This window comes from Ziziphus jujuba, chromosome 7 (assembly GCF_031755915.1).
Source record: "Ziziphus jujuba cultivar Dongzao chromosome 7, ASM3175591v1".
Taxonomy (NCBI): Eukaryota; Viridiplantae; Streptophyta; class Magnoliopsida; order Rosales; family Rhamnaceae; genus Ziziphus; species Ziziphus jujuba.
The window spans coordinates 12,758,003-12,785,371 of record NC_083385.1 but is presented as its reverse complement, the minus strand read 5'-3'; the positions used below and the strand labels follow the sequence as shown (position 1 = coordinate 12,785,371).

Sequence of the window (27,369 nt, the reverse complement as noted above, 5' to 3'; positions counted from 1 at the left end):
TCCTCTTTGTTCTTTTGAACACCTAAAACACCATTAATGAATGAGTGTTTTAGTTTGACTTATCAATAGGCCTTCTATCACCTATTATGGCATCTTCATTATATACCAAGGTTCTAATCACAGGTTGGGTAAGGGTCAAGGTGACCATTAGAACTTGAACATAATTAGATTTGGGCTAATATAATACAGGTTTAGGCACAGGTCATCCTAGGTTCGCATCATTTGGTATCAGAGCAGAATTTTGTTCAGGTTTGACCTATCTTTATTTGCTTTATTTGTTTTTATTTTAATTTGCAATTTTAGCATTAGGTTAAGGTTGCTTCTATCATCATAGATGTTCTGCATCTTAAAAAAAAAATAAAAAATTCATTCCTAGTTGAATTAGGATTTCCTAATTTACCGTATTTTTGTTTCCTAGTAGTTGGTTGTCTTTCATTATTGTTCTTGTTAATTTTGGTTTTTGTTGATTTTTCTTTGCTATTTTATTCTTAAATATTTGCATTCATATATCCAAAAAAAAAAAAAAGAAAAAAAAAGAAGGGTTTGTGGCAACATATAAAAAAAAAAAAAAAAAACTGCAGTTTGTTTTTGTTGGAGGCCACGAGTTTGGTGGATTTTTGGTGTGGAATTGGAATTTTTGGAGCTGATCTTTTCGACTACAGTTGTTTTATGTTCTCTGAGTGTAAAAAAAAAAAAAAAATTCGATTTGTTGAATTTGGTGTTTGTTGGAAATTTCTTTGAACCGCTGCATTGTTGATTATTTGTTACATATTTGGAGTTGCTGGAGAATTATTTTTACTGCTGGATATTTGGAATTTGGGTGCTTAAACTATTTAGATTAAAATTAAACAAAGGAATTGATACAAAACTAGAATTACGAGAACAACAACCAACACTATTCTTTAATTTTGTTCGAATTGATTCTTGTTTGTGTTTGAAGTTCTTTTTCCTAAATTTTATTCTTGAATCCTTAATCTCTTACCATTTGGTCCAATTCTTAAAAATTCCAAAATTTTCTCATTGATTTGCCTTATTTTGCCTAGAAAAGCTGAAAACTAGGATTTGTTAATTCATTCGGTATTGCTTATTTTTTGCTACTGTTTTGTTGATAAGTTTAATTAGAAAATACTTCTGATCTAATTGCTGTTTAGTGGGTGTTTTAATTAGAACTTTCAGATAATTCATTGAGTGGAAAAAGGCAAGAGTGTGTGAGCTTAAAAGAGGGTAAAAGCTGAAACTAATGTGAAAACATGAGTGTCAAGACCTTGTTTGAGTGAAACACGTGAGGGAGTGAATTTGGAGAGGTCTTATTTTATTTTTACATTATTTACACTAACATGGCAGATTCAAGGGTGAGAAGAGGAGATCCACCCTTAAGAATTAATGAAGATGAGTCCATAGGATTCCATGGCGGCTCCCGAACTTCGGGGAATGGTGAGCAAATGGACATGAGGGCTGTCTTGGAGCAACTACAGCGTATGAATACTCAATTTGACCATTTAAATCAGAGGATGGATAGGTTAGAAATATCCTAAGGAGTGCTGAATATAAGGTTAGATGCTCATGGAGGATGAGGTCGAGGTCGAGGAGGCCGAGAGCGACCAAGAGAGGAATTCAAGGGAAGTAATTTTGGAGATGGCTTGGATAAGGGGTTTGATGAAATTTTTGAACCTCAAGAAAGGCCAATCCGAGGGAGACCAGCAAGGAATGAAGATGATGATCAAGGAAATATTAAGGTAAACATTCCACCTTTCAAGGGAAAAAGTGACCCGGAGGCATATTTGGTATGGGAGGAGAGACTGGAGATGATCTTTGATTGCCACAACTATTCGGAGGCTAAGAAGGTGAAATTGGCAACAATGGAGTTTGGTCATTACACATTTCAATGGTGGACCAATAAGCAAAACACCCGGAGGACAGTAGGCGATGAATTGATTAGTACATGGCGACAAATGAAAGGAGCCATGAGGAAGCTACTCGTACCATCACACTATCATAGGTTGCTGCATCAAAGGCTTCAATCTTTATCTCAGGGAAGTAGGTCAATGGAGGATTATTACGAGGAGATGGAGATGCTTATGATGAGGCTAAGTATGAATGAAGATAGAGAAGCAACCATGGCAAGATTCCTTGGTGGTTTGAATAGTGAAATAGCCAATCAACTAGAATTGTAACAATATGTGGAATTGGAGGAGATGTTCCATGTGGCTATTAAATTGGAGCATCAATTCAAGAGCAGGGGTGTAGTCTCACGGTTTGGAGGAGTTTCTAATAGCAGAAGATCAAATCCAAGTTCTTGGAGAAGCAATCTCGCCTTGGAAGCAAGATAAAAACTGAAGCTAGGTGAAGAGAGCTCCAATCGGCCAAGGAAGGATGTTAAAGCCAAATCTGTCCAAGCACCAAAGAATGAGGACACATCTCTAGCCAATGCCTGAATAGAAGAGTCATGGTGTTGAAGGACAATGGTGAGTTGGAGTCCGATAGTGATGAAGCTGAAATTGAGACTGTGCATGAAAAGGAAGGAATTGAGGATGAAGTGGAAACCCTGAAGGTTTCAAATTCTGAATTGAGCTTGGTGGCAAGGAGAATGTTGAGTGTTTACAAGGATGAGGATCAAGTTCAAAGAGAAAACATCTTCCATACCTGATGTAAAATTCAAGGTGATGTATGTAGTATGGTAATTGATATTGGAAGTTGTGGTAATGTAATTAGTAATAGGGTAGTTAATAAATTAGGATTAACAACCATTAAACATTCTGAACCATATAGTTTACAATGGCTTAATGATAGTGGTGAGATAAAAGTAAATAAACAAGCCAAAGTAAAATTCAGCATTGATACGTATGTGGATGTTGTATTGTGTGATGTTGTTCCTATGCATGTGGGTCATATTTTGTTGGGTAGGCCATGTGAGAGAATATCATTGTATTTAAATTTAAAGGGAAAAATTTTAAGCTGGAGCCATTAACTCCAAAGGAAGTATTTAGTGATTAACTTCAAATGCAACAAAGGAGGGAAGCTGAGAGGCTAAAAAAGAAGGCTAGTATGGCACCAATGATTCAACCATCCATCCAAAATGAGAGAGGTGAGCTTGCTGTCCAAGGTAAGTCCTCTAAAATCCAGGTTGAGAGGAAAATTTTAACAAACCCAAGAGAGAGAAAGTGAGAGACAAAACTGAGTATGAGAGAAAACAAATGGAAACCGTGAGTGGGAAAGAAAAAGAAAGAAAAGAGAAGAAAAATAAAAAATTTTATCTTAGCTTTGGTGATGTTAATAAAGTAATTATGAATAAGAAATTATTGCTGGTCATAAATTTTAAAGATACTTATTTAAAGATGTTTATGTTGCATAGAACTTTATCTGCATTGTTAAGAGCTTTACTTAGTGGAAATTTGAAAATTTGGGAAATATTGCTTGCTAACTTTAAAAAGGGTAATTTTTACCATAATGAGCATGTATTTCTAAATTTTGTTGTGATAGTGTTTGACCCAGGAGAATTGGTTTGGTTGCACTTACAAAAGGAAAGGTTTCCTAAACAAAGAAAGTCAAAGTTCATGCCGCGTGTGGATGGACCTTTTCAAGTTTTGGAGCTGCTTAACGAGATTGCCTACAAACTTGATTTAATAGGTGAGTATAATGTAAGTGCCGCATTTAATGTTACTGATTTATCTCCTTTTTCTACAGGTGATAATCTTGATTTGAGGATAAATCCTTTTGAAGAGGAGGGGAATGATGCAAATTCGCCCGTGCCTACACAGCAGACAACCCACTGGGGGGCTGACCCGATACGAATGAAGACCGCGCCGATCACTAGGGCTCAAATTAAGAGATTTAAGGTCAAACTTGTTGCCTTTATCCAGGATCTAATTCATTCTCAAGAGGGTTTTTCCATACTCAAAGATCCGAGACATGTTCTAAGCATACAAGTGTTGGAAGCCGGTACGGGCCCGAATAGCGGTGTTGGTACATTTTTGGAGTCTGGGAAGCATGAAATGGTTCCAATGTTTTATGGATTCGATACATATGTCTAAGAGGACATGGAATCAAGGCTTTACTGTATTTTGCTGAGTTGGTTTTTTCTCTTTCTTTGAAGCAAGGGAAGCGTGTGGGACTTTATGGTCAGCTTATTTGGCATCCTACAAAGCATATTGAAGCTGATTTGAAGCTCAAATTGATCAAAAATTGGTCAAAATCAACTTAGTCAAAAAGCAAGTATTTTAGTTGCCTAATTTGATTCTATTTTTTGTTTTAGGCAATTACCATTACTTTTTGGTTTTTATTTATTTATTTGCTGGAAAAATAAGTTTAGGAAATTTATTATTTTATTATTTTCATTGTAAATTAATTAATTCCTAATTCAAAATAAAGGAGTTAATTAATCTAAATTAGATTAGGAAAGGAGTGAGAATTTCGACCACCATAGGAAACCACTTTGTATGGCCAATTTTTCCTTTTGTTTTTAGGGTTTTATATTGTGACTTTGTAGCCTATTTAAAAGCTTATTTTCCAATAAGAATGAAGCTTGAATTTTATACAAAAAATTATTTGTGAGATTGAATTCTCTTTGTTCTTTTGAACACCTGAAATACCATAAGTGAATGAGTATTTTAGTTTGACTTATCAATAGGCCTTCCATCACCTATTGTGGCGTCTTCATTATATACCATAGTTTCTAATCATAGGTTGGTTAGAGGTCAAGGTGACCATTAGAACTTGAACATAATTAGATCCGGGCTAATATAATATGGGTTTAGCCATAGGTTGTCCTAGGTTCTTATCATGAAGGATTGATCTTTTTTTGCTAGTACTGTTGTGAGACTGGTACTTGGCGGCTCATGAGTAACATAGAGACTAAGGTTGCCCATCACTCCCTCACTCTCTTTTTAGGGCCCTTTCTATTCTCTTTCTAGTATGGTTCCTCCATAAGAACATTGAATGTCCAGCTTCACAGAGCAGCTCTCTCCCCAGCCCACAGCATAATGTGGAATTTGGATCGTTTCATCGAGCACCATTTCTTTTACATATAAAGGTGTTCTGACTTTATTGGATCAAGTCATAACCTACGCCTTCTAAATACTACTATGGAGAGACTAAGCTCTATTTCAGAGATTGGACTCTCTTTATGCCCCTACTAGTAAGAAGGAAGAAGGAGGAGGGCAGCTTTATAAAGAAAGAAGCTCGACCAGACATGCCTCTTTTTAGCCGACTAAAGCCGGATCCACTACACTGCTAGAATAAGAGAAAGATTGAGAAAGTAACCTAAACTTACTCTACTTTGATTCAAAAGGTTTGGAACAATTTCGGCAGGCTTGCCAATCCGTCGAGATGGGCAGGGAGGGTGTGATCAATGAATGGATCAAAGAAGGAGGCTCTATCCATGTCATCCTATATAAGGAAAGAAGCCCGCCCCTGACCTAAATGAAATGGATGAATGAAGAAGCGTGCCCGGGTAGACTTAAAGAGCTCTTGGTCTGCGTATCCTCCTACTTTTTTTTTATTTATTTTTTTCTGATTCTAGGGGTCATAAAAACATACAAACCACCTACTCTTTCTTTAAAGCCCTACTATATTTAATAAAATGAAAGCAGCCTGCCCTCACTAATAAAAAAGAGCAATCCCTATTCTTCTGTTACCTACTTTTACTCATATCTTCAGTATACCTCAATACAAGACAAGCATAGGAAAGGATGTTCAATCAAAATCGGGCTATCGCTCTATCTAAGCAAGGTTCCCTTTTCCTCTATGGAAGTCATCTTTTAGTCTATTTCAATTTCTATGTCTATTGTTATCACCCTATTCTCTTTCAATTGCCTATCCTTTATAGATGAGGGGGAGTACCTTAGCAGTAGCTTCCAACACTTAAGATTGACCTCCTCAAGTGCAAGATATGAATGTTGTATTAATTTCATACGAGACTACTTATCTGAAGTTCACTTCTGACTTACCAAATAAGTTTACTGAAGGAACTGACCGCTTTCTCTCTCAAATACAAATGCCAAGAAAGAGATTCGATTACTTGGATAAGTGGAAAAAAGCCCTTAATTTTTCTTTTAAGGCATTTGTCCTACTTATATTATCAGTCCTCCAGCCTATCAAAATTTGTGTTTTTATTAACCAACAACACATGCACTTTGTTGGCACTAAAACAAAAGGCTTTTCAATCCACTAGTGCAACTGAAGGAATTACCTCTTCTAAACCGGAACAAGAAAGAGCTCATAACCACTACTTGTGAATAGTTCACCTCAATTGAAGGTGCACCTACTATTACTAGAAGTCTAGTCTCTCTCAGGTTCAGTTTCGATCTTGAACTAACTTACTTTACTTAATAGGCCAGAAGGGAAAGAGATCAACGATGGAGCTACTAGCTACTAGTTGGAAAGGAAAGTACGAGATTACCTTTCGTACATTTCTACTGGTCAAGACATTCGAATAGCGAAAGAAAGACCAGGAGATTGGATCTAGAAAGCACTTCCAGTAGGGTTGACAGCTGTGTGGCCTTCATTCAGCTGGAAGTAGGAAATCAATCTCAGCACGAACGATTACTTAGTCTTTTTCTCCGCTTCAACTCAACCACCTAACCTTTTAGAAAGATCCGGTAGATAGCAGCTACCTAACATGCTTTTAAGCCCTTCACCCATCATGGTCTTTCATCTAGTAAGTCCTAGTATTATGTTCTCCAAGCTTGACTAATAGAATAGGCAGGCCTTTTAGAGAGCAGTAGAATTAAGGGTTAGCTCTACTTCCTAGCCTGCCTGGTCTAGGCCTATAAAAATGGAGAATTGTGTCCCGATGGATAAATCCATGATAGAGACTCCTCCTAGCAACCATCCCCAAAATCTAGGGAGGTGCTCTTGAAGACATGGCGGGCTCCAAGCTACACCCTTCTCTGCTACCAAATCATAGATCTTCCAGAAAAGACAAAAAAAATCAAACGAGCTTACTTGATTTGCATCTGATCCTCCATTCTTTCTCATAGACTGATGTAGAAAAGAAGTAACTTAAGGAAACATCTGGTGAATTCACAACAATCCAGTACCAATGGACGTACTGAAGCTAATCCTTCATCCAGTTCCTGAGAAAAGACCACTCAAGGAAGTCCCGAACTCTTTTTGTTGGAAATAATTCATTAGGAGCCACCTTTAAATCCAAAGGTTTCATCTCTTTAAGAAGGAAGGAGATAATGAATCCTCGAAGATAAGGAAGCAAAAGCTCACTCTGCCAAGCCACAATTATAATGGATAGTCATTGTGACCCCAAGGCTTGGTGTACATAGCAAGAGCCCACTCAAAGTGACGACATCTTGTATGACTGAGTTTGGCAAAGACCCTATAACCTCTAGCTCCATATGGATGATCGTAAGTAAGCAAACAACGAGCAAACATGGTAGATAAATCCACGTGTCTACCCTTGACGCAAAAGCACTTAGCAAACTCAAATGCACCAGTGTCAGAAATCATAGATTTTTTTAGTTGAAATTGGAACTCCTAATTTCCATTTTTGAAGACACTAAAAATAAACTTCAGCAACTTTTGCATTACCGATGACAACATCATTATTGAGGACATTCATAGGGACACATAAACTAAAGTGGCTTTTGAATGAGACCTACCGGTTTAATGGCAGTTGCTACTAAAATGGGTGTACCCAGAACGAGGTTTTGATCCTTAAATGGATCTGCTATAGTTACTCGATCTCGATTAAATGGATTTGTATCTGTCTCTACATCTGGAATATCTGTAATAGGATATGGAACTTAATATCGATCTGAAACGGGAAGGGGTGCTCCATTGCTCCAACTGATACCGCTTCTAGCCAACATCGGCTATGGATCACACCCATCATCATAAGGGCTTCTCTGTGTGGGGTTGGATCATCGGCCCTGGTGATGGCTTCCCTTACTAGTAAAGGTAACTGGAAGGGATGCTATTGGTTGTATCGATACTGCTCTTGTTATCATCGGTAGATATGCCTATTTTTCTATTAACGGGAGTATTTCTCTACTGCTATTGGTATCGGCTTCTAGATATGCTTCTGCTTTTACGGATGCTTTTGGGTCACTTGTTGAATCAAACTAAAAAATGGATAGGTTTGATTGGCCTGGCCTCGGGTGGTTGATCGAATGAACACTTAACCGCGTTATCACGGCAACGATGGATGTCCAACATTTATATCTCTTCCTTCTCCATAAAGGCGGGATGGACTCTGAAATACACCTTCGATTGGTTCTGAAAGTCTTTTTTTCACCTTCTCTTCTCGGTATGATCCAGGTGTTTAAGCTATCAGATCAAATCATGGGTTCTGATGTGATTCTGCCCAAGCCCGCTCAACTGATAACCCGCTAGGATGTTGACCCGACACGGATGAAGACTAGGCCAATCACAAGAGGTCAAATTAAAAGATTTAAGGACAAACTGGGAATATTTATACAGGGGGCAATCAATTCTCAACAGAGCTTGTCCATACTTGAAGATACAAAGCCTATTCTAAGCATCCAAGTGGTGGAAGTCGATATGGACCCGGGTCGCAGTTTCGGTGCAAATATGGACAACGGGCAGCATGAAATGGTTCCAACTCTTTATGGATCCAATACATATGTGTAAGAGGATATGTAATCAAGTCAAGGCAGCTTAAAAGGCATTCAAAAAGGGGTTGTACGGACAGCTTCAAATTTGGCCTGGTTTTTACTGTATTTTGTGCTGACTTTACTGTATTTTGTTGAGTTGGCTTTTTCTTCCTCTTCCAAGCATGGCCAACGTGTGGGACTTCATATTCAGCTTATTTTGCATCCTACAAAGCATATTGAAGCTAATTTTGAGCTCAATTTGGTCAAAGATTGGTCAAAGTCAACTTAGTTAAAAAGTTAGTATTATAGTTTCCTAATTTGAATCTACTTTTTGTCTTAGGAAATTACGATTACTTTTTAGTTTTTATTTATTTATTTTCTGGAAAAATAAGTTTAGGAAAGTTATTATTTTATTATTTTCATTGTAAATTAATTAATTCCTAATTCAAAATAAAGGAATTAATTAATCCAAATTAGATTAGGAAAGGAGTGAGAATTTCAGCCACCATAGGAAACAACTTTGTATGGCCGATTTTTCCTAGGGTTTTTAGGGTTTATTTTGTTTCTTTCAAAGCCTATTTAAAGGCTTATTTTTCAAGAAGAATACAACTTTGATTTGATTGAGAAAATACTAGTGAGATTAATTATCTCTTTGTTCTTTGAGAACGCCTAAAACACCATTAGAGAATTGGTTGTTTTAGCTTGACTTATCAATAGGTTTTTCCATCCCCTATTGTGGCGTCTACATTATACCAAGGTTTCTAACCACAGGTTGGTTAGGGGTTGAGGTCAATTCCATTAGAACTTGAACTTAATTAAGATCCAGGCTAATATAATACGAGTTTAGGAGCAGTTCGTCCTAGGTTTGTATCAAGTTGTCATCCACGAAAGGCAAGTTAGTCGATTGGTTGAAATGCGGTTATACGGGGTGGACTAAAGTAAAGTGGCAGGTGGCATCGTCTAACATATAATAAAAGCACGCCTGCTTTTCTTTTTTCACTCTGCTTATTAGTTGAGGCACTACTTGCATCTGCGTGTTCTCATCTAAGAAAGATGTAAAGTGCTCGTGAAGTGCACTTGTGAAGGACCAACGACAAGCTATATAGAGGATAAGATAAGGAGTTCCTTATACATTAAAAAAAAAATGTTCGTTAAGTTTTTTTTTCCCTATCAATCTCGATTCCTGCTTATGAATCATGGAAAACTAGTGCTGAAAATAGTATTTTTAGAGTAAGGGGCGATTGAGTAAAAGAAGATCAGACGAGAAGACAAAGATGAAGAAGCAACTACAAGATCTTATAGTATTCATCTAATAGTCTTTGTCTACTAACCCTTTTTAAAATGACCTCTCCACTCCCTATTATGGGGACTTTTAAGAGGCCTTCAAGTTATATAAAAGTGGTCATATAATGAGATCCACTCATGGGAGATAGGTACGTTACACCCCTCGTGGGGATAGAGAGTAGGAAAGGTCGTCCCTTACTCCATTCCTCCCATCAAAGCTCCTTAATAAATTCCTATCGAACGGGAATTAATGGTAGTGCTGCTTGTGATAAATATCTTCTGGGGGACTGCAGACGTCAGAAATTTTTTTGAATTATGAATCTTCTTCGATTCGATTGATGGATAACAACAATTGGAAAAAGCATACCCAACCGATATGAGCCTGTCCGAGACTCGCCATTCTCATGGAAGAAAATTGCCCTACTTATTGACTCATTACCGACTGAACGGGAAATCCTTGCTTCTATTTCCTCCTTCCATAGCTGATTGAATTATTGGATGGCCACTCAACTGTTCACTATACTTCCTGTATCCCACGCCCCTCCCTATCTCTCTCAACCCATTCATTGGAGTATGTTGGGCTGGAATGCATCCATTCCCATCCCATCCTTTATGATCTCTGGGCCTTCCCACTATGAGATATTCCCAGTGCAGAAGCATATTCATGTAGAATACTCTTCTACTTCTTTCCCTTCTCCTTATAGGGGTAGGAATTCCTAGAAGAGGATATAAGGTCATTTTGTCATCAATGGAGGAGCATGGGTGATATAGATACTCCTGTATGCAAATGTTATGGTTTTCAAAAGACGAGTAAGGGACGGGGAGGGGGAAGGGAGTTTCGGGAACAAAGCCCCCGAATTTGACAGTTCAGCCCTACCCTATAGTATAGTATCTTTTCCCTATCTAAGCTAGATCAACATAGCCAACAAGAAAACTCATCTACTTGTAAATGAATTCTTAGTGTAATACTCACTCATAAATGATTGGTGTCACAATTTTTCACTGATCAGGTGTGATCAGTCTCATCTGTGTAAGAATTAGGAATTCCTCTTCCAACTTGTCCCAGAATGGGCATTATGGCAAAGAACAAGAAGAAAACAAAAGGAGAAATTTTTCCAATAGTAACAAATGGAGCCTCCACAGGTTGACATCCGATCCAACCTAGTAGTAAGCAATCCGCCAAAAGCAACCCAAATATTCTTTGGTGAATAGGGCAAAAACTTGAACTACGCACATACATATTTTTAAAAAAAGGTAAAGCCAACAGACATATAAAAACTGGTTCTATTGTGGCTACACCTCCCGATTTGTCAAGTATACTATGAAGAATGGCATTGATCAATAGGAAATACCATTCTTGATGTGATTCCGCCTGAGCCCGCACAATCGACAACCCGCTGGGGTGCTGACTCGATACAGATGAAGACCGAGCCAATCACTAGGGCTCAAGCTAAGATTTTTAGTGACAAATTTGCCACTCTTATCCAGGGGGTAATTCATTCTCAAGAACACTTGTCCATACTCGAAGATCCAAGACTTGTTTTGGGCATGCAAGCGGTGGAAGCCAACACGGATCCGGATAGCGGTTTTGGTGCATTTATGCAGTCCTGGCAGCAAGGAATGGTTCTAACACTTCATGAACTCAAATAAAATCAGTAAAAGGACATGAAATCCAGCCAAGGTAGAATCAAAAGCATCTAAAAAGGACTTGTACAGACAACATCTCAATTTGGCCGAAAATGTGCTGTTTTGGTGCTGACTTTGACTTTTCTTCTTGTTTGACTTATTTCAATCAAGAGGCAACGTGTGGGAATCATTACTAATCATATTTGGCATCCTAAATGGCATATGAAAGCTGATTTGGAGCCCAAACAAGCTGGAGATTGGTCAAAGATACCTTAGTAGTCAAACTAGTGAACTTGTTTCCTAATTTGATTTTGACTTTTTGTTTTAGGAAATTAGTCTTTTATTTTGATTTTTGTTTATTTATTTGCTGGACAAATAAGTTTAGGAAAGTTATTATTTTAGTATTTCAATTGTAAATTAGTTAAATTTTAATTCAAAATAAAGAAATTAATAAATCCAAATTAGTTTAAGAAACTAGGAAAAATAAGGCACTTTCCTTTTCTCTACTTTCCTTTTCTCCACACTTTGAGTCCGGTTTTAAATTATTTTTTTTAGGATTTTTGCTTTGTAATCTTAGCCTATTTAAAAGCTTGTGTTCAATGAGAAATCAAGCTTGAATTTTATATAAAAAATTACTTGTGAGATTGAATTCTCTTTATTCTTTTGAACACCTAAAACACCATTAGAGAGTGAGTGTTCTAGTTTGACTTATCAATAGGACTTCCATCACCTATTGTGGCATCTTTCTTATATACCAAGGTTTCTAATCACAGGTTGGTTAGGGGTGAAGGTGACCATTAGAGCTTGAACATAATTAGATGCAGGTCCTCCTAGGTTCGTATCATTTGGTATCAGAGCCAAATTTTGTTCAGGTTTGATCTATCTTTATTTGATTTATTTGTTTTTGTGTTAATCTGAAATTTTAGCATTAGGTTAAGGTTGCTTCTATCATCATACACGTTCTGCATATGTAAAAAAAAAAATAAAATAAAATAAAATTCATTCCTAGTTGAATTAGGATTTCCTAATTTTATCGTATTTTTGTTTCCTAGTTTGTTGGTTGTCTTTTATCATTGTTCTTGTTAATTTGGTTTTTCTTGATTTTTCTTTGATGTTTTATTCTTAAATATTTATATTCATATATTCAAAAAAAAAAAAATTGAAGAGTGGGGTTTACGGAATATATATATAAAAAAAAAAAAATCGCACAATTTGAATTTTTGATTGGGAGGTCATGGGTTTGGTATTTGTTTTTGGAGTTGGAATTGAAATTTTGGTAATCATTCTTGTTACTGCAGTTGTTTATGTTCTGTGAGTGAAAAAAAAAAAGAGGAGGTAAAGCCGAATAAAAAAAAAATTTCGGGTTTGTTGAATTTAGTGTTGAAATTTGAGTTTGGGAACTTGGTTGATTTGGAGATTTGATTTATGATATTTTGAGTTTGTGGAGAATTATTTTGTTGTATATTTAAATTATTTGGATTAAAATTAGTTAAAGGATCTGATACAAAACTTGAATTACAAGAACAACAACCAACACTTTTCTATATTTTTGTTCTCTTTGATTCTTGTTCGTATTTGAATTTTTTTTTCTAGAATTTTATTCTTGAACTCATAATATATTACCATCTGGTCCAATTCTTCAAAATTCCAAAGTTTTCTCATTAATTTGCTTTATTTTACCTAGAAAAGCCGAAAACTAGGTTTTGTTGAATTCCTTCGATATTGCCTTTTTTTCTCTATTGTTTTGTTGATAAGTTTAATTAAAACATACTTGTGATCTAATTGATATTTTTTGGGTGTTTTAATTAGAACTTTGACATAATTCATTGAGAGGAAAAATGAAAGATAATGTGAGCACAAAAGAGGGTTAAAAGCCGAAACTACTGTGCAAACACGAGTGTCGAGTTCTTAATTGAGTGAAACATATGAGGGAGTGATATTTAGTGAGAATTTATTTTATTTTGCATTATTTATACTAACATGGCAGATTCAAGGGTGAGAAAAGGAGATCCACCTTTGAGAATTAAAGAAGAAGAGTCCGTAGGATTCCATGGTGGTTGCCGAGCTTCGGGGAGTGGTGAACAAGCAGACATGAGGGCTGTCTTGGAGCAACTACAGCAGATGAATACTCAATTTGACCATTTAAATAAGAGGATGAATAGGTTAGAAACATCCCAAGGAGTGCCGAATATAAGGATAGATGCTCATGGAGGCCGAGGTCGAGGAGGCCGTGGGCAGCCAAGAGAGAAGTTTGAGGAAGAAAATGTCAGAGATGATTTTGAAGAAGGAATGGATGAAACACTTGCTGTCCAAGAGAGACTAGGCCATGGGAGGCATAGGAGAGAGGATGTAGATGATGATCTTGGCAACATCAAGATAAACATTCCACCATTCATGGGTAAAAGTGATCCGGAAGCTTACTTGGAGTGGGAGGAACGAATGGAGATGATCTTTGATTGCCATAACTATTCAGAAGCCAAGAATGTGAAATTGGCAGCAATGGAATTTGGTTATTATGCACTCCAATGGTGGACTAATGAGCAAAACATCCGAAGAAGAGTTGGTGATGACTTGATCACTACATGGTGACAAATGAAAGGAGCCATGAGGAAGCGATTCGTACCATCACACTATCATAGGTTGCTGCATCAAAGGCTTCAATCTTTATCTCAAGGAAGTAGGTCCGTGGAGAATTATTACAAGGAGATGGAGATACTTATGATGAGTTTAAACATGAATGAGGATAGAGAAGTAACCATGGCAAGGTTTCTTGGTGGTTTGAATCCTGAAATAGCCAATCAACTAGAATTGCAACAATATGTCGAATTGGAGGAGATGTTGTATTTGGCTATTAAATTAGAGCATCAATTCAAGAGGAGGGGTGTAGGCTCATGGTTTGGAGGAGTTTCTAACAGTGGAAGATCAAATCCAAGTGCTTGGAGAAGTAATCCCATCTTTGAAGCAAGACAAAAACAAAAACTAGGTGAAGAAAGCTCCATTCGGCCAAAAAGGGAGTCCAAAGCCAAATCTGTCCAAGCACCTAAACATGAGGTAAAATATGATCCTAAACCTTCAAGATCTAGAGAAATTATTTTTTTTAAGTGCCAAGGACAAGGAAACATCACTAGCCAATGCCCAAATAAAAGGATCATGGTGTTAAAAGGCAATGGTGAACTAGAATCGGAAAGTGAGGAAAGTGAAGATGAAGCCGAGCAAGAGGAGGAGGACTTAGAGGATGAGGCCGAAACTTTGAATGCATCCAATGCCGAATTAAACTTGGTTCTAGAAGAGTACTTGCTGTATACAAGGATGAGGATCATGTTCAAAGAGAAAACATCTTCCACACCCGATGTGAAATCCAAGGTAAAATTTGTAGTATGGTTATTGATAGTGGGAGTTGTACAAATGTAGTTAGTAACATTGTGGTTGATAAATTAGGATTAACAACTATTAAACATCCAAAACCATATAGATTACAATGGCTTAATGATAGTGGTGAAATGAAAGTGAATAAACAAGCCAAGGTAAAATTTAGCATAGATAAATATGCGGATATTATTTTGTGTGATGTTGTGCTTATGCATGCCGGACATATTCTATTAGGTAGACCATGGAAATTTGATAAAGTTGCTACTCATTATGGTCAAGAGAGTTGTATTGTTTTTAGATTTAAAGGTAAGAAGGTCCAGCTGGAGCAATTGACCCCGAAGGAGGTTTTTAGGGATCAACTACAAATACAACAAAGGAGGGAAGCCGAAAGACTCAAAGAGAAGGCTAGTATTGTACCAAGGGTTCCACCATCCATTCAAGAGGGGAAAGGTGAGCTTGCTGTCTGACGTAAGTCCTTTAAAACCCAGGTTGAGTGGAAAGATTTAAACAAATCTGAGAGTAAGAAAGTTGGAGCAAAAGCCGGGAGTGATGCAAAATTCAATGAATCCGTGAGTGAGAAAGGAAAAGAAAGAAAAGAGAGAAAAAATAGAAATTTTTATCTTAGATTTGGTGATGTTAATAAAGCAATTATGAATAAGAAATCATTGCTGGTCATGAATATTAAAGGTACTTATTTAAATATGTTTTTGGTGCATAGAACTTTATCTGCATTATTGAAAGTTTTACTTAGTGGAAATTTGAAAATTTGGGAGAGATTATTTGCTAAAATTAAAAGGTGTGATGAACTTATATTTCTAGTATTTGTTGTGATAGTGTTTGACCCAGGAGATTGATTTTGGTTTCAACCAAGGAAGGCAAGGTTTCCCGAACAAAGAAAGTCCAAGCTTATGCCGCGAGGAGATGAATCTTTTCAAGTTTTGGAAAGGATCAATGAAAACACCTACACGCCTGATTTACCGGGTGAGTAAAATATGAGTGCTACATCCAAAGATGCCAATTTGTTTCCTTTTGCTGCAGGTGATGAACTAGACTTGAGGACAAATCCTTTTCAAGAGGAGGGGAATGATGTGATTTCGCCTGAGCTCGCACAACCGACAACCCGCTGGGGTGCTGACTCGATACGGATGAAGACTGGGCCAATCACTAGGGCTCAAGCTAAGATGTTTAGGGAAAATTTGCCACTTTTACCCAGGGGGTAATTCATTCTCAAGAACACTTGTCCTACCCGAAAATCTAAGACCTGTTTTGTGTATACAAGTGGTGGAAGCCAATACAGACCCGAGTAGCGGTTTTGGTGCATTTATGGAGTCTGGGCAGCAAGGAATGGTTCTAACACTTCATGAACTCAAATAATATCATTAAAAGGACATGAAATCCAGCCAAGGCAGAATCAAAAGTGTCTGAAAAGGACTTGTACAGACAACATCGCAATTTGGCCAAAAATGTGCTGTTTTGGTGCTGACTCTGACTTTTCTTCTTGTTTGGCTTATTCCAATGAAGAGGAAACGTGTGGGAATCATTATTAATCATATTTGGCATCCTAAATGGCATATGGAAGCTGATTTGGAGCCCAAACAAGCTGGAGATTGGTCAAAAATATCTTAGTAGTCAAACTAGTCAACTAGTTTCCTAATTTGATTTTGACTTTTTGTTTTAGGAAATTAATCTTTTATTTTGATTTTTATTTATTTATTTGCTGGAAAAATAAGTTTAGGAAAGTTATTATTTTAGTATTTCAATTGTAAATTAATTAATTCCTAATTCAAAATAAAGGAATTAATTAATTCAAATTAGTTTAAGAAACTAGGAAAAATTACGCACTTTCCTTTTTTCTACTTTTCTTTTCTCTGCTTTCTTTTTCTCCACACTTTGAGTCCGATTTGGAATTAATTTTTTTTTAGGGTTTTTTCTTTGTAAACTTAGCCTATTTAAAGGCTTATTTTCAATGAGAAATCAAGCTTGAATTTTAAATAGAAAATTACTTGTGAGATTGAATTCTTTTTGTTCTTTTGAACACCTAAAAAACCATTAGAGAGTGAGTGTTTTAGTTTGACTTATCAATAGGACTTCCATCACCTATTGTGGCGTCTTTCTTATATACAAAGTTTCTAATCTTAGGTTGGTTAGGGGTGAAGGTGACCATTAGAACTTGAACATAATTAGATCCGGGCTAATATAATACCGGTTTAGGAGCAGGTTGTCCCAGGTTCGTATCAATTCTGGCATAATATGAGGTGGGGTGGACATCGGATTAGCAGGTATATAATTGTCGGGATGCCCCAAAACATTAGGAGCATAAAAAATCCAAATGGAAGAAAAGATAGCAAAAGCTACCCAACCTACTAGATCCTTTACATAAAAATATGGGTAAAAAGAAATTTTATCCATCTCTGAATGTACACCCAATGGATTATTTGATACATATTGATGCAATGCCCCCAGATGAAGAAAACTGGCACCTACTAAAATAAAGGGGAGTAAATGATGAAGACTAAAAAAATGATTTAAGGTGGCATTATCCACGGAGAAACCACCCCAAAGCCAAGTCACTATGGTATCTCGTACCATAGGTATGGCACGAGCTAAGCTTGTAATTACTGTAGCTTCCTAAAAGCTCATCCGTGTTGAAATGTGGTGATCTTGCCACAGTGTGCAAGGTAGTTCGGTTACACTTGCACTCTTTGTTTTGCAACATCAAAGACCAAACATTATTTATGTTTATGCATTTTATTTTATCTTGTAATGTTTAAGAACAATATCCTTTTTGTAATGCCCTAAGCTCATTATCTAGCTTAAGGCCTTTTTTGTCTAGTTGCTGGAATTGTATTTCCAGCAACATAAGTCCACTTCCTTGGATGCCGTTTGAAGTAGGTTTGGTATTTGGACCTAAATTTTGGATATGATAAACTATATATGCATAGGAAGCACCAGAAAAAAAAATGGCCCAATTTGGAGCTGGGAAGGCTGAGCTAAGCCAAAAACAATCTGACCCTTGTGCAGTGTTGTTGCCCAGAAAACTGGGCAAAACTGCCTCGGGTTTGATTACTTTTGAATGGGTAAATGGACTTTGTTTTATCTGGTTTTTGGGTAGAAGATATTTTAATATTCAAAAAGGCATCCCTCCAATTTTCAAGTCAAATGGAGCTGGTTTTCAAATTCAAATGCCTTAGACAAGCTGAACTGCCCATTAAAGAAGGTTTCTTGCATGCCCAGCACATTGATTAGAGTTAGTTGAGGTAGTTTGGCTTGGTTGGTTACTTTTAATGCTTTTGTATTTATGGCTCAATATGGAAGTATGCCTTATTGTCTTTTTGATGTATTTAAAAGTATGAAAACTGTAACGAAAAACGTTGAGAAAGAAAATATTCAAAAAATAGATTTTGAAAAACAACATTTTTGGCTCTCTCTCTCTCAACTACTACATTTTTGGTTTCTTCTTCTTCCCAAAAGCTAACAACCTTCTCAAGAACCCTAAACCTCCATTAAAACCAGAAACAAAACCTAAACAAACCCAAAAAAAAAAAAAATCAAAATCAAGAACCAAGAACCAAGAACCAACAACAATCATTCTTGACTAACACCTTCAATGAATGTGCTCTAGGGTACAACAACATAAACCTACACCAAATTCCATCATGGTATCAGAGCATAGTGTAATTTCTTAGGACCTTGTGAGCTTTCAACCTAGACCATTTTATTTGTGAGAGGATCCCCCACCTAAATCCTTCTAACCAAAACCAAAACCTCCCAAAAGACTAGTTGAAACTCACCAAAACACCACCACCCTCTTGAAATGTGGTGATCTTGCCACAATATGCAAGGTAGTTCGGTTACACTTGCACTCTTTGTTTTGCAACATCAAAGACCAAACATTATATATGTTTATGCATTTTATTTTATCTTGTAATGTTTAAGAACAATATCCTTTTTGTAATGCCCTAAGCTCATTATCTAGCTTAAGGCCTTTTTTGTCTAGTTGCTGGAATTGTATTTCCAGCAACATAAGTCCACTTCCTTGGATGCCGTTTGAAGTAGGTTTTGTATTTGGACCTGAATTTTGGATATGATAAACGAGATATGCAGAGGAAGCAGCATAAAAAATAATGGCCCAATTTGGAGCTGGGAAGGCTGAGTTAAGCCGAAAACAATCTGACCCTTGTGCAGTGTTGTTGCCCAGAAAACTGGGCAAAACTGCCTCGGGTTTGATTACTCTTGAATGGGTAAATGGACTTTGTTTTATCTGGTTTTTGGGTAAAAGATAGTTTAATATTCAAAAAGGCATCCCTCCAATTTTCAAGTCAAATGGAGCTGGTTTTCAAATTCAAATGCCTTAGACAAGCTGAACTGCCCACTAAAGAAGGTTTCCTGCTTGCCCAGCACATTGATTAGAGTTAGTTGAGGTAGTTTGGCTTGGTTTGTTACTTTTAATGCTTTTGTATTTATTGCTCAATATGGAAGCATGCCTTATTGTCTTTTTGCTGTATTTAAAAGTATGAAAACTGTAACGAAAAACGTTGGGAAAGAAAATATTCAAAAAACAGATTTTGAAAAACAACATTTTTGGCTCTCTCTCTCTCAACTACTACATTTTTGGTTTCTTCTTCTTCCCAAAAGCTAACAACCTTCTCAAGAACCCTAAACCTCCATTAAAACCAGAAACAAAACCTAAACAAACCCAAAAAAAAAAAAACAAAATCAAGAACCAAGAACCAAGAACCAACAACAATCATTCTTGACTAACACCTTCAATGAATGTGCTCTAGGGTACAACAACATAAACCTACACCAAATTCCATCATGGTATCAGAGCATAGTGTAATTTCTTAGGACCTTGTGAGCTTTCAACCTAGACCATTTTATTTGTGAGAGGATCCCCCACCTAAATCCTTCTAACCAAAACCAAAACCTCCCAAAAGACTAGTTGAAACTCACCAAAACACCACCACCCTCTTGAAATGTGGTGATCTTGCCACAATGTGCAAGGTAGTTCGGTTACACTTGCACTCTTTGTTTTGCAACATCAAAGACCAAACATTATATATGTTTATGCATTTTATTTTATCTTGTAATGTTTAAGAACAATATCCTTTTTGTAATGCCCTAAGCTCATTATCTAGCTTAAGGCCTTTTTTGTCTAGTTGCTGGAATTGTATTTCCAGCAACATAAGTCCACTTCCTTGGATGCCGTTTGAAGTAGGTTTTGTATTTGGACCTGAATTTTGGATATGATAAACGCGATATGCAGAGGAAGCAGCATAAAAAATAATGGCCCAATTTGGAGCTGGGAAGGCTGAGTTAAGCCGAAAACAATCGGACCCTTGTGCAGTGTTGTTGCCCAGAAAACTGGGCAAAACTGCCTCGGGTTTGATTACTTTTGAATGGGTAAATGGACTTTGTTTTATCTGGTTTTTGGGTAGAAGATAGTTTAATATTCAAAAAGGCATCCCTCCAATTTTCAAGTCAAATGGAGCTGGTTTTCAAATTCAAATGCCTTAGACAAGCGGAACTGCCCATTAAAGAAGGTTTCTTGCATGCCCAGCACATTGATTAGAGTTAGTTGAGGTAGTTTGGCTTGGTTTGTTACTTTTAATGCTTTTGTATTTATTGCTCAATATGGAAGCATGCCTTATTGTCTTTTTGATGTATTTAAAAGTATGAAAATTGTAATGAAAAACGTTGAGAAAGAAAATATTCAAAAAACAGATTTTGAAAAACAACATTTTTGGCTCTCTCTCTCTCAACTACTACATTTTTGGTTTCTTCTTCTTCCCAAAAGCTAACAACCTTCTCAAGAACCCTAAACCTCCATTAAAACCAGAAACAAAACCTAAACAAACCCAAAAAAAAAAAACTAAATCAAGAACCAAGAACCAAGAACCAACAACAATCATTCTTGACTAACACCTTGAATGAATGTGCTCTAGGGTACAACAACATAAACCTGCACCAAATTCCATCATGGTATCAGAGCATAGTGTAATTTCTTAGGACCTTGTGAGCTTTCGACCTAGACCATTTTATTTGTGAGTGGATCCCCCACCTAAAGCCTTCTAACCAAAACCAAAACCTCCCAAAAAGAGTAGTTGAAACTCACCAAAACACCACCACCCTGTTGAAATGTGGTGATCTTGCCACAATGTGCAAGGTAGTTCGGTTACACTTGCACTTTTTGTTTTGCAATATCAAAGACCAAACATTATTTATGTTTATGCATTTTATTTTATCTTGTAATGTTTAAGAACAATATCCTTTTTGTAATGCCCTAAGCTCATTATCTAGCTTAAGGCCTTTTTTGTCTAGTTGCTGGAATTGTATTTCCAGCAACATAAGTCCGCTTCCTTGGATGCCGTTTGAAGTAGGTTTGGTATTTGGACCTGAATTTTGGATATGATAAACTAGATATTCAGAGGAAGCAGCACCAAAATAAATGGCCCAATTGGGAGCTGGGAAGGCTGAGTTAAGCCGAAAACAATCTGACCCTTGTGCAGTGTTGTTGCCCAGAAAACTGGGCAAAACTGCCTCGGCTTTGATTACTTTTTAATGGGTAAATGGACTTTGTTTTATCTGGTTTTCGGCTAGAAAATATTTTAATATTCAAAAAGGCTTCCCCCCAATTTTCAAGTCAAATGGAGCTGGTTCTGGGGGGGGGCGCCTTGTGCAGATTTAGAAAGGAGAGAATTTAAGAAAGTAACTCGGAGAGAATTTAAGAAAGTAACTTTCTCCAACCTTTTCTATCTATCCTTTGAAGTAGGGCGAGACAAAGTCAATATGAGCATTGGTTTTTCCAATGAAACTACACTTTTTTGTCTTTATCATTCAGAAGGCTCAATCCCACACTCTGACTTCAATGTGGAAACAACCTCTGTACTCCGATGTTCTAATGAACAACAGTTCTCCACCTTACTTCGGGAGTGACATTCGTAACTTAATGTTATGTTTAAGTGGGGATATTCTATCTTTCCAAGACTACTACCCTATACGTAGTCTATGTCTGGGGAGCATACTTAACGGGAGATAGACACAGGCAGTAGAGAGGTCTCCCACTTTGTTTCTCACCTCATTAGCATCTTCGATTCGAGATAAAGGATTACTCCGTTAGGTCTTTTCAGTCCGGAACCGGCCAGTAACGGACTTACTTATCTTGCCTATGGACTAGCTACAGAGCTAACCCTTATTCTATTGGTTTGGTAGTTGCTACCAAGACAATTTATTTATGCCCATCAAAGGATCTCGAGATGCTAATCCAAGACAAACGATATGAGAAATTCGAAAGAACTCATGTACGGAATGAGGGCAACACGTGGAAATACATCGGTTTCTTACTCGTGCAAAGGAACTTTTTCTTAGCAACTTGGACAACTTATAACAATGTTTGTTTTGCATATCACTAGGAAGATTAGGATCTTTACAAAAGGCTTTAACAATTTCATCTCAATTCATATCTAGCCTCGAGCAATCTATGTTTGTGATCTCGTATATTTCGCTTCTCCGACATCTTATTGAGTTTCCCCCTCATCTTTTTGAAAAAAGCCGCACCATGGTGGTAAAGTCTCATCTTGTGTGTTGGCCGAAGTGACAATAGTCACATTGAACCTTCGAATATGTTCGAAGATCCCGAAATATTCTTCCAGTTCCGGGGAGAATTCGCAAAACTCCGTTTCCATCGAGAATTGAATGGAGTTTTTCCGTATTTCGATCGGAGAATCTAACAAAGACATTACTGTTGATATTTTGATCGAAAAATTAGACATTCCATACCCTCAGAGAGTGCTTTGTTGTGCTAGGTCACTAACATATCCTTTATCTTTTGATGACCCCAAGAATGGATTGGATCAAAACAACTTTCCTGTCGAACCCTTTTATGTTTGTACGAATTTCTGACCACGCGGAATCTCCGTAGCCAATTTTCCATTTTGATTATGAAATCATAGGGTGCCTTTGGCACTACTCTTATTTCACACGATCCAGGAAATTCCATAACGTTGGCATGATTCGGTTTGAGACACGGATCCTAACGTGATACATCTTCGTAATGAAAATAGAATGGAAACATAAGTTGGGTTTTACATTTTCTATAGAATGAGCACTGTGAACTATTTGCTTCAAAAAGATAGATGTAAGAATGAATGAAAATTCAACCTTCGATCGGAATGTGGATGAGATCAAAAGGACCAGTTACTTACTTGTGAAGAAGGAGGTAAAGGATGCAATAGCTTCGGTTAGAGCGAAGCCCAAAATGGAAAACCAAATGATTGTTTAGCCAATGATGGATTTCACACCATGGAATGGATCAAAGAACTGAACACATTTGCAATACTGACAGCAGCTCCCTTCTCGCTCAGTCCAGTCCATGAATCCTCTTTGTGATTTCCAAGAAATGATAAAGAAAAAATAGAAGAAAGGAGTGTAGGATCGGTAGGGGTCACACACGGGCAGCCCCAGCTCCCAACTCATCTGGAGAATGAATTAGGCCCCTGTGTTGATGATCTGCTAATTGATTCAAGATCTGGATGATTCACCCCATTTAACTAGTGCCGAAATAAGTCAAGAATCCGAGATGACAACATAGCACAAGCTGCCATACCTTTGGAGGCTCTGGTTGGTCGCAGATCCACTCTGATTTCATCCTTTTGACCCATCCTTTTTTATTCAGATTGTGGGGCATTCAATGCACTTGATGCAGACCAGAGAGAAGAGGCTTCCCCGTGGGCTGGGAGAATAGCCGCCTTTTCATTCTCCTTCAGTTGATTCAGATATCGAATCGTATCTCTTGGAGAGAGGTGCAAAAGCTTTCTCTTTAAGCACCTTTGGAAGGTAGGGAGTGTGACAATGTACACGCTTCCCTTTACTCCGTAGGGCCTTCTCATCAGTTGCAGGGTTTGGTGGCTCGAAATTGACTTGGCTTTGCCAAAAGGCTCATCTCTAGAAGCCCAGTTTGTGAGACTTCCCTCTGGCAGCAAGGTTCTAAACCTCGCTTCGCTCTTGTGAAATGCTATGTTTCCCTTCTTCATTTTAAAGTAAAGGGTGAGTCCCATGCATTAGTTTTGTGGATTGCGGTCTCACACACTAATCCCTACATGTGCCCATAGTAGGTCGGCCGCCCTACCTAAACCAATCATCATATTGGTCCCTAGGCCTCATTGCTGGAAAGGCTCAGCTTCAAAACCGTATGTGGAGCTTCTGCCTCATACGGATCCTTTAGGGATGGAGGTAGGCCTAACCCTGGCTTGTACGGTTAAGGTTTTCGTACATGACTTCATAAGATAAGAAAAAATGTAAAAAACAAAGGATTATGGAATTATATTATTTGAATAGTGTTTCAGCGTAGTCTCTGAGACCCCCTTCAAATCATTATAAAAAGTAAGGGAGTCCTTGTAAAATGGGCTAGAGCGCCCATTAGCTGGCAAATCCACTATAATAGCCGGGAGATTTTCCACATCATATTTGTGCTCCAAGAGCTCTTAAATTTCCTGCAAGCGGTGTGCAGCAAAAGCTGCAATCCATCTTCTTTCCAAAATTCACAGATGAGATTGGCGACTTTGTTTTCGCAATTAGTAACCCATTAGGATTCTAGTAGACCCTCGATAGGCAATTGCCCCGTTGGTGGTGTCGGATGAAAAATTTCTGCTTGTTGTTCCGCATGAGGATTGAGTGGTAGGGCTGGTTACTGAGGATTTTGATCCATTCTTAGGATCTCGGGCCGCCCCTCTAACTCACCCCCGATGCCATTAGGCACTACCTCAATGCTACAACTAGAAATCTTAGAGCCTATAAACATCATTTATGTGGCTTCGGTTTCGATGAAAAAAATGGAAAGAATAAACATAACCTACTATCCACAGGGGATCCCATAAAAAACCTACATCCAAAAATGAGAGTTGTTGAAGAGCCTTAAGGGCTTATACCCAAAAAGGATGAAAAGCACTAGATGCAATGGGATAGACGGGATGAAGCCAATAAAGAAAAGACTCTAAAAGATTTAAAAAAAAAAAAAAGAATGTGATTCAGGCATAGGTTGCCATGTTACTTTTTGATACTAAATTGTTTTGTTCCCTTAGATGGGACTCTATTTAACATAACAAAGAGGGTCCACCGTTGTTAATCAGGAAAAAAAGTGGGACTTGAAAAGAGGATGGGAGACAGAGGAAATCAAACAAGTAATAGAAGAGAGGAGAGGGCCCTCTAAAAGCCGTACTGCTGTTGTTGTTTCTATATGAAAATTATGGGAATTCATTTTGTTAGCAGCAGCTATCCTGCATTATACTTGAACTGAACTGGAATTCTGCCTCCATTTTTTATAGCAGCATTCCTTTCCAAAAAAAAGTAAGAGAAGAGAGTTAATGCTCATTGACCTCGTGCTCATTGACCTCCTTTTTGTTGTTCTAAGTAAATGGATTCCTTTCTTATGAAATTTGAGTTAGAAATGCTTTAAGTGCGTATTGATGCTTCTCAAGTGGAGGAGGTTTTCAGTTTCGCCTTTCCCCTTGGGCTTTATTTTCTTATGTAGTTGAAGATACAACCTGTACTGTTTTTTGAATGTACGAATTCTGTAGAAAAGCTAGTACGTCGTTAGCATTGCAACAACACAAATAAGGAGCGAGATACTAGAATACTCAGGGAAGGAGCTATTCGAAGTGGATCGAATGTGGCCATTAGGGAAGTAAAGCACCTTACAGCCATAATAAGATGGGCCGCCCCCAATATCAAGATCAAAAACCTTAAGTGGATTTCCTTTATTAGCAGGTCAAAGGGGGGTCCCCCGGAGAAGAGACCAGGAATAAAGACAACAAGAGAATAGAATTAAATGAAACAAAAATGATTAAATACTAAAGGATAATAGGAGAGATAAGAGATAAAGATAGATTGAAAATAGAATGAATTAGAAGCAGACAGAGAAGCAATCTTCATAACCAAATTGGAATTGGGTTTCTGATAGAGTACTCTGCCACCAACAAGCTTCATGCTCTCTCGAGGAGTGGGGTCGGTCCCCGAGTGTGGGTTTAAGCACGTAGGTGGTGAATGAGGAGTTTGATTTGCATGTGTTAAGCGTATAACTTGCTCCTAAATTCTTGGGTGGAGCTCTGTTTGTCAGCTTGCCAATCAATTGACCCACTTTCCAGTGTTAACTGTGGAACGTCCACTATTCTCGTGAAAAAGAGACCTGCTCTTCGTTTTTAAAAGCCTGTTTCAACGAGCTTTGCTATTTCAGAGAAGGGAAAGAAGTTCTCCATCATAGACAGCCGAAGGTACCTTCTTAGAGGGTTTTTTCTTTTCTTTTATCTTTCTTTTTAATTGCCTTCACTTACGATAAAATTTTTCACTTTATTCTCCCCCAATCTAAACTTTGTTTTAAAGAAAATGAGGTACGTTCCGTTCGTGCCTTTTGATTCTCAAGACAAAATAGAAAAAAATCCCTTCCTATTTTTATTGAGATTGAAGAGGTGGTTCAAGGGAAGGGGTCAATGTAGATACATTTTAATTCTTTTTTTTCTTTCGTTCTCTTCGATAAAGCATTAAGCCCCTTTTTATGCATTTTTATTTTAGAGTTTCTTAATAGATAAATAATCCTTTTCAGGTTATGCTAATTTTTTTATGAGGATGTTTTGATGGATATAGCTTTATGAATTCTCGAACTCTAGTTTGCACAAGGTTTTTGAAATAGGCGATGATTTCTTTTTTATTGTTATGACAACAGAAAGAAAATAGATTTTGATTGCAGAGAAAAGTATTGTTGTGAAGGCAGAAAGGTTCTTTTTCTTGCCCATTTTTTCCATTATCCTTTCTAAAGTAAAGTGAACGTTTTTTTTTTCCATCAGTGGAGGGGAGCCCTCATTTCCAGGGTCCCTTTCAAATTGATTGAGACAAGCAAGCCGGTCCCACAAGGCTTACTTTTTCCTCGAAAAAATTCTAAAGAAGTTGCCTCGAGTGGGAGTTCATCCAACGCATTTTGAAAGAACTTTCTAAAGCTTTGATGTTTCTTTTCAGAATCGGCCCACTTTTGTTTTGATAGCAAAGATCATGTCATTCGCATATCTTACATAGCACAATCTTTCTCCTTTATTGATAAAGGCCTTATAGCCCACGGGTTTGAGATGAATTGGAGGCCTTACCCAATTTTTTTGGACTTGGTCATCTCCATATTTCATCCTTGATATTTCAACATATCACATGTCAACAGTTAAGCAATTTGGATGAAGATATCCCAGCCTTCCATCTGGTCAAAGTAGTGGTACAGGATTAGGTAGAGACAGTTTTTTGAAATTCGAAATCTCACCAACTCTTGTCATGATTATGCACTCACATGTGAAGCTGGTGGTTGAACGGTCATGTATCATAATTTTGAGTGGGAAATGTGTAAATTTTAAATTTTAAAGACTTTCATTTGGTCATACACACACCTTACATGTATGAGAAAAGTTTTGTATCTATATATGCAACAAATGAATGAAAAGCAAAAATAAATTAGTGTGCTGTCAAGTTTTGTGTGGCCTACTCTAACATCTTC

General features: G+C 37.4%; 1 pseudogene; it reads right to left on the bottom strand.

The window, feature by feature from the left end:
• Window positions 1-22,360: 22,360 nt before the first annotated feature.
• On the bottom strand, window positions 22,361-22,917 carry LOC125419737 (large ribosomal subunit protein uL5m-like; annotated as a pseudogene).
• Window positions 22,918-27,369: the final 4,452 nt, after the last annotated feature.